This window comes from Coturnix japonica, chromosome Z, assembly GCF_001577835.2.
Source record: "Coturnix japonica isolate 7356 chromosome Z, Coturnix japonica 2.1, whole genome shotgun sequence".
NCBI lineage: Eukaryota > Metazoa > Chordata > Aves > Galliformes > Phasianidae > Coturnix > Coturnix japonica.
The window spans coordinates 29309532-29322224 of NC_029547.1; the positions used below are offsets into that span (position 1 = coordinate 29309532).

Below are 12693 nucleotides of genomic sequence, written 5' to 3' on the forward strand. Positions count from 1 at the left end.
TTTTGAATTATTCATCATGGTTTTTCTCAAATGAAATGCCACAGACATGTTTTCTCACAAAAATAAAAAAAAAAAAAAGAAAAAGAATGTTTTATAAGAAAATTCAATACATGATAATCTAGTTTCCTTTCTAGCGCAGCTTTCCAAGAAATGGGCAATGCATCAGTAATACTAAAGTAACAAGTTGTTCAGGGCAGAACATAATAATACTGTCTTTGGAATGAGATCAATGAACCAAGGTGGTTTTCTTTGTAGGTGAGGCATGAATTTGGTTGTGGAGAATGGAGGAGGAAAATAGATGATTTGCTTCATGTGAAATAAGAACACTGCCAACACACACCCCTGTCACTGAGTATAGTCATTAATTTAAAAGCTCTCCCCTCTCTGTTATACAAATTTTTCAAAGCCTCAGAAGAGAAATATTTTACTTTTGCTTCGCAATTAGTTTATATCTAAAATCTTCATCATGTTCTTGGTCAAAAATTAATTAGACTTCTAGCAAAAGACTGATGAAGTATTATATGGCTGTATGGAGCAGAAAGGCAGAAAATTTCCCCAACAGCACATCCAGAATCTCTCATTTTTATTTATTTATTTATTTATTTATTTGGGGGGTAGATCACAGAGAATCTTCAAATTATATGGAAGACTTGATACTTTTTCCTTTCCTATGTTTCTCTCATTCTGAGGTCTATAAATAAGCCCTGTGAATTCAAATTTTAACCACAAGGTTTGAAGAGATTGTGAAGAAAACTATTTCAGGCAGAAAAAGGCTAGCATTTTTCACTTTTAATACTACTATGTGATTTCTCTCATGTCTACATCACTTAGCTGAATCTCTCTCAGTCTATGGTAAGCACCAGTTATTTGACAGTAGAGAGGAAAAGTAGATAAATAGATAAACTCCATATTAATGCACTGATTGTTTTAACATGGTATTTAGTCTAGCAGATAATGCTAGACATGTAAAGAGAGGAATATACATTACTCTGTGCATCAGCACAACTGTTAGCACATTTTATTCTCCTCATCCTGTTCATCCCAGCAAAGATAACAGTTCAAGTGACAGTGTTTATGCAGCACTTGCACTGTAAAAATACATCATACATGCAACACCACGACATGAACTGCATGGATTTCTTTCCTAATGTTTTATTGCTCTTTGTTGCTATCCAAGTGAAGAGCAGCCTGTTTTTGTTGGTTTTTTTTTTTTTTTTTGCTTCTCTCTCTTTGCTGAAGACTACTCCCTGGAGAACCTTGTTTATTTGTTTTAAACTTGTTTTTACAGGTCTGATAATAAAATCAAATGGAGAGATGTGTGTGCAGGTAAAATAGTAGTGCCTGCAAGTGATATCAACACTTATTTAGCAGCTGTGTCAAGTTCAGGCTTAGTCCACATCCAGAAGATGCAGGGATGCTTCTGCCTTCTACTTCATACCTCAGTTTAACAAGGCAGTGGAGCAATCAGGTTAAAGCACACTGATCCAATGAAAAGATATTAACTAACTCTGCTTATTGGTCCAAATTATCCCACCCTATGTAGTTCTCAAAATTCTTGCCTAGGATCAAGTCATGTACTTAGGCAAGAGAACCAAAATTAAGTAAACTTTAACATTCACTTACAAAGAGTCTCCTTTGAGGCAATTTTGGAAACAACACTACATGACAATGAAAGACAATTTTGTCTAACAATGACAGAAATTTTTTCTTCATAAGTCTGAAAATATCATACCCTTGGAAATATGCTATTTTCCCCCCCTAAAATGTAAAGAACAAAGAGTGAAAAAAATGAAAGCATATGCACTTGCTTCAATTTACATTTTATTTCATGGTTTGATTTTTCCACTGATTTTTGCTGAGGTGGAGTCAGTTTTTTCAGTTATCTCAAGTGATAAAGCTAACGAAGTATCAATATTGCCATAAAGTCAACAAGAAAACCAAAATAAATCAACAGAAAGCATCCCATCAAATAATTTATGCAATACGTCATCTAAGTTTTCTTGTAGATACTTGCATAATTTGTTGTTTCTGCTTCTCATTTTCCAGTCTCTCCTAACGTGGACTTCAAATTTAAGCCAAGGGCTTAATTCTAAGCACATGAAATATCACTCTATGCATAATTACTTTACTTATTCGTAGCCCAAATACCTAATTTTATTTTTTTTTTCAAATTTAGCATTGAAAGAACTTCTTACCAAGAATTATTTACATAACAAGGTTCAAAGCTATATTTTTTTTTTTCTTTTCTTTTTTTTTTTCCCCCCCAGCTACCTGCAAAATAAAACATTGCAGTTTATTTTTTAAAACTCTAGAACAACTTGGAAGATTTTCACCACAGTGTAAAAGAATATACTGAAAACCCCACAAAGAAAAACAGAAAGAAATTTAGACATAGCTAGAAGCATGAAAAAAATAGATGTAAAAGTGACAAAAAGTCTTTTTTTTTTTTTTAAATTCTGAAATACATTCTGATGTGAGACAGTGTACAAAGACCACACATAAAGACCTGCAAGAAGAACTGCACAACTGTAGAGGTCTGTATCTTCAAGACCTACTATTATGACAACTTTCTCTTGGCACAGTATGCACACCAGAAACACAATACAAGCCTAAATTCATCCTTAAAATATAATTCAAGATCTATCATGCAAGAGTTGCCAAAATGACTGTTTAAGGTTTCTTATCATTGCAAGTGAAGTATTTTTCTACAGACAGTAAGTGATCATCACGTTTAAATATCTGTCTTTATTCAGAAGGTTGCAGCCAAATACATGATCTACCAAATATGGATCTACCTGTACGTTTCTAGTAGTCCAGAAACTAATGCAGACAAATGTGTTCTAGCCGTGTTCACATCTTTAGTTTTGAGTTCAGGTACATAATCAAATTATTGCAGTTAAAAAATCATTGCATATAAGCCTGATTGTGATACTTAAAATTGATGTGCATTCATATTGCTCACTGTAAGCCTGAAATTAAACATGGACGATTAAAGTTTTGTGAAATACCTTCTTTCTCACAGATTTTAACCTCAGAGTCGCTGTGGTAAGTGAAAGTAGCCAATAACCACAGCCTAGTGGACTTACAAAAAATTGATTTCTGAGCCACTGTTCAGTGAATTACAATTTTCGTTTAATCTACTTATAGCTGAATTGAAACTCATATAAACAAGTCAACATTTGAGCTTGTACTAGTATAATTCACAATAATGAGTATATACAGGGGTGTTATACATCTACAGGGGTATGTATATATATATGCATGTGTGTCTGTGTATGAATTTATACCTCAAAACAATTTTTGTTTCTTCCTCTCTAGAAAAACTACTCAACTACTAGAAGCATTACAGTAAAACACAGTACTAGATGCTACTCTATATTTACAAACCAAAATATAAAAGGCCAACGTCAGCATAGTTCAAAGTGTCAGAAAGTAAAACAAACAAACAAACAAAAAATAACAACAAAAAACCTAAAAAGTTTTATTTTGTATCTCACCAATCTACACCAGCCCAACTATTTTGTGACATCCAAAAGACGTGTAGTAATTAATTCTTGGTAATCTCTGCAATTCCCAGCCATTCCCAGTGCATTTTTTTTTCTCTTCTCAACATTATAGTAAAAACCAAAATAGTTCTCTATCATTTTGCACCCTGAGAACAATGACTTTGGAATGTATGAATTGTTATTTCTGATTTGAGAGGTACCTGGACATTGCTAAACATACAGATAAATCAAATCTTTTGTATTTCATTTCCTTTTTTTAATAATGAATTTTGTTCTACTTGGAAGTCAGACTCATAGCTAGCAATGCAAAATAAGATATTCAGTTAAGTTACCTCTTTTTTAGAATGACAGGATATTTCAGAATTCTTCTTTATCCTGATTTTTAGGGAAGGGTTATAATTTACTTTCCTTGTCCTTCTAAATTATTTTCAGCATTTACAAATAGTTGCATGCATAAATATACACGCATCAGGAATGTGTTCTATGGCCACTTACCTTTGACAGCTTTTCAATACATAAACAGTCTGCACTCAGATCAAAATAACCAACAAAAAATGGATATTGTATAGAATTTCTAAGAAGTGCTACTGAGGGTTTCTGAAGTTTTAAGTAATGGTTATTTTATAAATCTTTCTCCTTTTTTTCTCTTCATGGTTGACTGCTTTTGAGTTTATGACCCTCCACAAGTCTTGGCTATTTAACTGTTTAAAAAATACTGCAATCGAACCACTGTAAAAGGAAACTAATCAGATTAACATCTTGTGTATCTGATAAAACGAACTCTTTTTATGCAAACAAGAGAAAGAAAGCATACAGCCAAATATAGTTTCCTAACACTTCTTATGCAATACATACCACATGACATATTTTTATAGGTTGTTTGAGGATTTCTTTTGCTTTTGTGATGTTACATCCCTTAAAAGAGAAATATTGTATGCAACTAGATTTCTTGGTAGATATAGGGACAAATGAGAAATTATTGAGCATTGCAAAAGGATTTTTTAGAAGACACTAAATCTTCTCTGTGGTCTGTGCGATCATTTTTCACTTGCAAAAACAAAAATCTGTCACATTGCTCATCTTGTGCCGTATAAGCACACATATATAAGCACACAGACCTGTGCTTATATGCATGCAGAACCATGCTTGCACCCAGAGCCGGATGTCTGCATGAAGATATAACACACAGGTATCTTGAGCAGGTTCAGCCTTGACTTATATCCCTGCTGCTGCTGCTGTGGCAGTGGTGACTTCATGAGCACACATGTGTGAGGAGGGCCAACCTGTGCAGGTGCATGCACTCAGGTTCCACAACAAGCATATCCAAACACAGGTGCTTACGTCCTGTAAAGACATTCCAATTCCAGAGAGCCTGACTAACCACACAGGTCAGTGAAGTTCCAGTTAGACATCCTTGTATGTATCTATGCAGAGTAGCTTTGCATTGATCACCAGCAACATGCACATGCAAGTAATTCTAGTACAACTCAGCAGGGTGCAATCATTGATATAGTTCCCTTAAAATTCACAAATGACACATAATTTGAAGAGCCTGAGACTGCACAAAAACCAAGAACCTGAAAAATTCCAGGACGAGTCCATGACTGTATCTGGAAGGCTGACACCCCAAACCCCGCATTCTCACTCCGTTAGAAAACTCCACTTAGATTTGGCTAGAATTCATCACTTACAAGAGACACACATTGGATGGGCACATTTATTGCATAAAAAACATAAAACAAAATCTCTCAAATTCTGCCGTGTTCCACGACTTTGTCCTTCAGCGGGCTAAAATTAAACCCTTCTGAGTCATGTCAAGCCACTAATACAAAGAGATGTTTAAAAAATGTAAAGAGGAATGAGGGAGTAGTAGCGGTAACATACAGTACCATGAGCTGCTTTGGCCTCCCAGTCAGTGGTGTACAGTTAACAGATCACTCCTGGCCTTCAGCAGACAGGAAAAATACCCTGCCGCGCCGGGAGCAGGCAGCGGGAGGGAGGGGGCTGGGGGAGAGGCCTGGCAGTTTACACAAGCAGGCCGCCCAGCTCCCTCCTGGTGCATTCCTTCCCCTCTATCTCCCGACCTTTTTGCGTGTGTCTTGTCATATTTTCTTCAGCTGCTAATTGTCTGGACGGCAAGATTTTAAACAGCAGCAGCTTAAGAAAAGCGAAACCCGCCTAAGTAGCTATCGCAGCCCATCAGCTTCACACTGCTGGGTAAAATTTTCCAAGGGAAGTGCTCCTCTGATAGTTCCCGAGTCGCTGGGCCACCCTCCTCCCCCTCACCCCGCCACACACGCTCCCCTCGAGGCCTGAATGCACTTGTGGCAATAAAACATTCATGCGACTTGGAATTTTAACACAATGCCATTTCCCTAGTTTAACCTGAAAGGAATGCACTAGTCACAACAGACTACATCATCCTGCCATTAAGCCCTGCCAAGGAACCGCTTTTTTGGCTGTACTGGGCCAGCTCTGACGGGAAAGGAGTACACAGACCCACACACGGAGCACAGAGGGGCCACCTCTGCTTCCTCAGCCTCATCCAGCAACACCCTGCTCTCAGCCATGACCCCCAGCCTGTTTCAGCGTTGTGACAGGCGTGCGATGCGCGTGTCACACCAGGACTTCTGCAGAGTCACAACACTGAACAGGCAGCTCTGGCATCTCACAGACTTGCTGCTCTGTCTCAACAGGCACTTGATCATCCGCCAGAAAACAGGGGGGTGGAGGTTTTTTTGTTTGTTTGTTTTGTTTTTTAAATTAAAAACAACAACAACAAAATAACCAAAATTTCTGCTTAAATAATAATAATAATAATAATAATAACGTATATGCTGTTTTTACTGTTAATATTTTGTGGTAATTAGGTTATGACTACTGACAGTACAGTTTGATTAGGGAACTAGTTACCAAAGCTACCAATACTTTGGTACTGTATTCTATTATTATTATTATTATTATTATTATTATTATTATTATTATTATTATTATTATTATGTAATTAAAGAAAAGGGTGAGAAAAGGCAGAAGTGTTTCCTTGATTTACAATGAGTGCTGATGGGAGAACAAAAGCATAAAGAGTCTTACTAGCCCCATATTAATAGCTCTGCGCAATGACAGGATTTCTGCAAATACGAATAAAAGGAAAGCGCAGCACAACACAATACAAGACATGTTTACCTGCCAGTGGCTTTTTTATGTTAACAGCACAGACTTCTGAGACCTAACTTTACCTACTTTGTGTAGTCCTGAATAGCAGACAGCACAGTCAACATCAGAGAGAAGAGTGGTGCTGCTTTTTGCCATTCACTTCTCACTTCTATGGCCAAATTATCTTAGTATAAATGGGCAGAATGCACTGAGCCAACAGGTGAGGAAACATTCAAAAACCTGGAAATAAACCTTTAACTATTTTGGCATTTTTGTTAAAAAGGGAATAGATACCAGCTCTCCTGTTGTCCTTGCTCTGTTCCTTATGCAGGCCAGGACAGATGCATGTAAACAAAAAAAAAGAAAGCATTCCTAGTTCTGCAGAAGACAACTCTGACTGTAATTCATGAGTGTTGGCTAGTCCTCTCTCATAACAGATTATTTCTGTTATCATCAACATGCCTTTGTGGCTCCATATCTGCTATAAAGACCAAAGAGGATAGGTCCCTCTTCCCAATGAGTTTACAAAGTGAGTACAGTATGAGCAAGCAAGCAACCAACAAAGGGTGCAAAAGAGGAGGAGAAGGAGAGGGTTCTTACAACATTCAAAAGCCCTGGAGAAGTGCTGTAGTTATATAATATACTGTATTTCTTCATGTCATGACTTGGAGGTGAGGGGATATAAGCACAGGTTAGGAAGATATTCTATCAATATAAAACAACATCCAAGCATTGTATTAGAAAATGTACAACAGATTAATAGATCTGTTGATGAAGAATACCTTGTGTGGTTGGCATGGGAAAAAAAAAAATTCCGTTTCATTTTTCCACACAGAATCATGTTTCCAGAACGCAAAAGAAAGCAGTGGTTCCTTGGGCTCCAAGTTTCTATGACTAGTGTGGATATTTTCAGGAAATTCAAGCTTGATTCTCTGTTTTCTAGAACAACAGAAATTTTGAAAATGCCAGAGCAGCCACAGTGAACAGTGGCTTAGTATTGCATAATTCAGAGAAAGAAGGACAAATAAGGGATAGGCTGCCTACAAAACAGACTTTAAAATCCCCACTCTGTTACAATTTAGTTTATGGCATGATGTGAAGATGGAGATAATTTAGGGGGTAAGTGAAGTTTTTCAAGTGATATTGTGTTGTCCACAGAATTTCCTTCTTGTAGAACAAATGATTGTCAATTGTCATTTAAATTACAATTTGTACTTTTGTTTGGCAATAAGTAAGGAAAAATAGGTTTTCCTAACAAATCCAAAACATTTTTCAAGATACATGTCTGTGCAGAATCATGTTTGCTTTGTGTTTACCATTAGTATGCAACACGGTGTAAAGAAACGGTCTGGAACAATTAAGAAAGTTAGATAATAATCATATATGCAATCAAATCTATTCTGCCGCTTCAAAAGCAAACAATACTTTACAATACTTTACTTTGAAAGCAAACAATACTTTACACTTACTCTAATACTCGGAACACCAAGTTCTCAGAAAATGTTTTCTGTTCAGAAAAATATAACCTTATTACTAGAACACCACAGCCGTTCTTTTTAAAGGTATATTCTTGAATTTCCAGAAGCATTCAGTATCTAACTGACCCAAATGCAAGATTTGTGAAAGTATGGATATCTTTTTAAAAAGTCTACTATCCGAATGATCATTAATTTATTCAGTACTTACATAAAAACTGTAGAGTTTAAATTGAAGCCTAGGTTAAAATATTTGTAGGCTCACACTTTCAAGTACTCAGCATGATTTGTCCATGATTAAACATACCACTTCCTTTCAACTAAAAGGATTGCTTCTCACTCTTTCCTTCTTGTAGGGAATAAATAGTAATTTTTTACTTGACTCCACTTTGCACAACTCCTGTGTAAACCAAATACCTCCATTTTTCCTTTCATCAAAATCATCTATTATCAGCTCACTATAGCACAGACTTGTCAGTAGAGGGGCTGCCTTATGACAACAGAAAAGGAGGATAAGTGGTAAACAATAGTTTGGACTTATGGAGCCCTGTTGATCCTTTCCTACCTGTTCCTCCATTCAAATAAAAATCCTCAATCACTCATCCATTACACAAAAAGTAATCTTTTAAGAGTTCATCATAGAAGACTGGTCAGGTAGAAAGGCTGTCTTATTGTATCACAACCATTCAAAAGCAGGAAAACAACCAATGCTTACAGAATGCTCTGGAGTAAAGTTTAGAAGGACTGCTCCAAAAGCAGTGCCTCATATTTCATTATGATGTCCCACAATGTCAGAAGTAGATGCTCATGGCATGGCAGTGGAGGCTGAACCTTCCCACCAGTATTCAGTTACAGACTGTCTCCATGTGACAGATGGCAGCAGAGGGGCACTCTGACAAAATGGCATCTGACATGGAAATGCATATGAAGCAAAGATGTGGAATTGAATTCCTCCATGTAAAAAAAAAAAAAAAAAAGGCACCCATTGACAATACTTGATGAATGTTTATGGAGACTATTTAGTGTATGTGAGCAAAGTGAGGTGGTGCATGGTGTGTTTCAGCAGTGCAGATGGCAACAGTGGGTCACCTCTGCTGCAAACTCTTGTGAGCTCGGCATGAAGACCCTTGTATGTGGTTGGTAAAAATGCAAAGGTAGAAGTGGTGACTACATTGAAAAACTGTGTTTTATAACTAAGAATTTCCCCTTTCAAACAAAGTGTTATTGTGCTCCTTGTATCTGTTGTAGTTTCCACGGAAATAAATAGAAAGCGTTACTTCTGAAGCAACCTGTTCACTTAACAGAATACTCTTGCAACAAAACTCTTTCACACTGGGTTGAAATATATGCCCAAATAATCTGGAGTACCAGTTCAGATTTCTGTTTTGTTTTCTGAATGCCTAGAAATTTTCTTTGAAAATTCAAATGGTCTTTAGAAAACAAATGTATACCCTGCTGTCCTCTGATCTGATCTACTTCTCTTAATGATGTTTCACAGGCAGTATACACACAGACTTCAAGGAGCATGCAGATAAGAGATGCAGAGAGTACTGCTAAACTGAAGATGGATTAAGAGGTCTTCTGGGGCTGTGCATTGAAAACCACATTTTAATTCTGAATAAAGGAGCACCAAGTCTGGTGCTACTGAAGGTAAGACTTCTGTTCCAACTTCTGTATCAGCAGCACCATCATCACTGCAACAATAACAAGAAACAGAGACACAGCACAGAACACAGATGAGAACATGTACCAGTGGTGATACTCACTACAGGTCCAGTCATATTCTCTTGCCTTCATTTGTCATGGACTTGATACAACTTAAACATCAGAATTAATTGACTTTACTATCTTAAGAAGTGGTCTGTTTCCCCTTGACATCCCAGTCACTATGAAGTAATATAAGGAGATGCCAAGAGGCCACCAGTTTGCAAGGAGAAAATTTATTGCTTAGAAAACTAATAAATGAGGCTCAATGTCCTTCTCTTCCCCTCTCCCCCCAAGTCATCATAATTCTCAAGGAGTTAAAATTAACATGATACTGGATAGGAAGGTAAGCAGTATCCTTTGTTGTTCACTATTCTATCCACTTCTGACAGCTGACGAAGTGTCCATCTGGGAAAGATGAAAGATTCCTTCTCAAGCTCATCTCTGTAGAAAACCCATCAATGGTATCCATTGTGCATACACTTCCCCAGCATACCAGGCACCTTACCACTTCCTAAATGTATCACAGAGGGCTTGGTTCAAGCTGTTCCAAATAATCCTCAGCCCTGAACACTTTCAATGAGAAAGAAAACACTCTGAAATTCAACTGCATTCTTTAAGCTTGGGTCAGGAACAGTGGCCTTGCATGTTATAAACTACGTTTTCTTTAGGCTAATCTGTCAATCCTTGGATGACAGAATGGATGAACGTAGCAAGCAGGTTCTAAATGTCTAGAAATTTCTGTGCTCCATTAACCTTTAATCTGCTGACAAGGGAGAAAGGAGAGAGTGGAATATTAGAAAATCAGCCCTGTCAATCAGAATTCTGCCTGTGTATAACATGTTGGGAAACAGCTTAGTAGAAATAAAAAAACTTCAGTTAACCATTTTTGAGTGAGAATACATGGTGTATTGGGCACTAGGCACAAGACAATTGTGTAAATTAGTGGTCTGATGAAAGAATAAACTATTCAATATCAGAGGAGAAAAAAAAAAAAAGAAAAAAAAAGAAAGAGAAAAAAAAAAAAAAAAAGCAACCACAAAGAAAAAGGTAGTACCTCTGACATGTATAAATAAGTTTCTTGGTGGAAGATGGATGGACATTTTAGTGCCAATAAAAGCCTGGTGGAAGTTGCAGGAGAATTAACATCTGGGTGCTTGTTTGACTCCTCCTCCAAAACAATACAGATCTTTTCCTATTTAGGATTTGGACTCAGTGCAAGGGCTAAAGCCAGAGTAGACAGCTGCAGAGTCTTGAGAAAGGAACAAGACAGTCAATTCACATCTTCAGTTAAAAGTTTTCTGGCTGCTTGTTCAGGTTCCTGGATCTCTGGAGAAGCATCTGAAATGACAGTCCTCCACTGAGTTTATGGGGCTTGGATGCTGAGACATTGAGTAGTGCAATCCTTCTGCTCCTCCTAAGAAGAAGAACTGGAATGAACTGCTTGCTAGTTTGCCAACAGCTTGCTCTTGGGGCTTCCATACCACCATCTGCACAGAAGCTTTCCCAAGGGGTTGAATGCAGACTTCTTCCCAGGCAGAACTAGTGGAAACATGTGTACCTTCATACAAAAGCATAATTCTAGAATAAACTCCTAGATACTTATTTGATATTGCAGGGAAATCAGATGCAGAAAGAAAGGCCACCAACTCTGCTGTTTCCAGCAACCACTTTCTGTTTGGCAATTGTGCATTCAGGAATCTAAGCAGATGACATGAAAGGTTCTTCACAGCTTGGCCACTGGGGCTCTTTTCGTTTGTCCTTCCAGCACAGCACCAAGGCAAGGTCTAAAAAATTCTCTGTCATGGCTTCTTCAGTACTTAATAGGGCAATTACAAAATAAACATAAGCAGGCTTACATCAAGTCACTGTACAGAAGCTGTGGGAATGGATCATGACAGTCATTTCACTAAGCAGGAGAAGAATCAATGTACTAAAATGAGGTTGGCAGCGTGGAGTGACTAAAATGTAGGGAACACTTAGGGAAAGGAGCAGCAGTGTAACCTGTCATTTGTTTGTTTGTTTGTTTGTTTGTTTGTTTGTTTTTCTTATTGAGCAATCACAGTTTTGAACTAATATCTACAAATTGTTCCTCTTCCTGGGAGCTCACAGTGTTCCTGGCACCTTGGGCAAACACCAGTGAAGAAAAATATGAAATAAAAGAAGAATTTAATTGTAGAACACTAGAAATACCTCATATTAAATTATCTATAGAGACAATTCAGTCTATGTGGTTAGAAACAGGAAAGGCATTTAGCAATATTTTGCTCTTTTACCCAAAGTTGAAAATCAACTCTCTACTTGGGTGCCAGTCTCTGAAAAATAAATAAATAGATAGATATTCTGTAGGGTTTATGTAACACATTATTAAAAATAATTTAAAAATTGGGCAGAATACATTGATTATGTATTTTACACCCACAGACGTACTTGCAACTTCTTTGAGCTGAGCACATATCAATGAACATCCAGTCAAACGCATCTAGGTAAGTCCAACTTCTGATGTGTTTCTCATTAAAAAGCAAGCCAACAAAAAAACAGTAAAAGACTGGATAAAGTTGTTCATTATAAGCTGCATTTTTTATTATAAGAAAAATCGTTTCTGACCATATTTCTTGTCTGATTAGCTATGCTGATAATCTGTTCTCCACACTTTCTTGGCATCTTATTGTATTCCTATTAAATTGCAATATCTCTAGGGACTAAACTGTGGTGATTTGTGTATGACAATGAAAGATTTAAGTGCATCATCAACCAAGGCTTCAATTCAGCCAGGGCACAGAATAACTCTAGTGAAGTAATGGAAGCAGAGACTGGACACTGCTTCACATTCTCATGAATAAGCATGCCTAAAA

The 12693-nt window shown here is 37.1% G+C and overlaps 1 protein-coding gene and 1 long non-coding RNA gene across 11 annotated transcripts in view; one reads left to right on the plus strand and one right to left on the minus strand.

Annotated features, from left to right (window-relative positions):
- Positions 1-12693, minus strand: part of BNC2 (basonuclin 2) — a 370614-nt gene that overhangs the window by 224160 nt on the left and 133761 nt on the right. The window lies entirely within an intron of this gene.
- The window catches only part of LOC107306155, a 58427-nt gene that overhangs the window by 32064 nt on the left and 13670 nt on the right, over positions 1-12693 (plus strand). For all 4 annotated transcript variants that reach the window (XR_001552022.2, XR_001552023.2, XR_001552020.2 and 1 more), the window contains 2 exons: positions 9633-9784; positions 12263-12324. This is a non-coding gene — a long non-coding RNA (uncharacterized LOC107306155). The remainder of the gene's footprint in view (positions 1-9632; positions 9785-12262; positions 12325-12693) is intronic.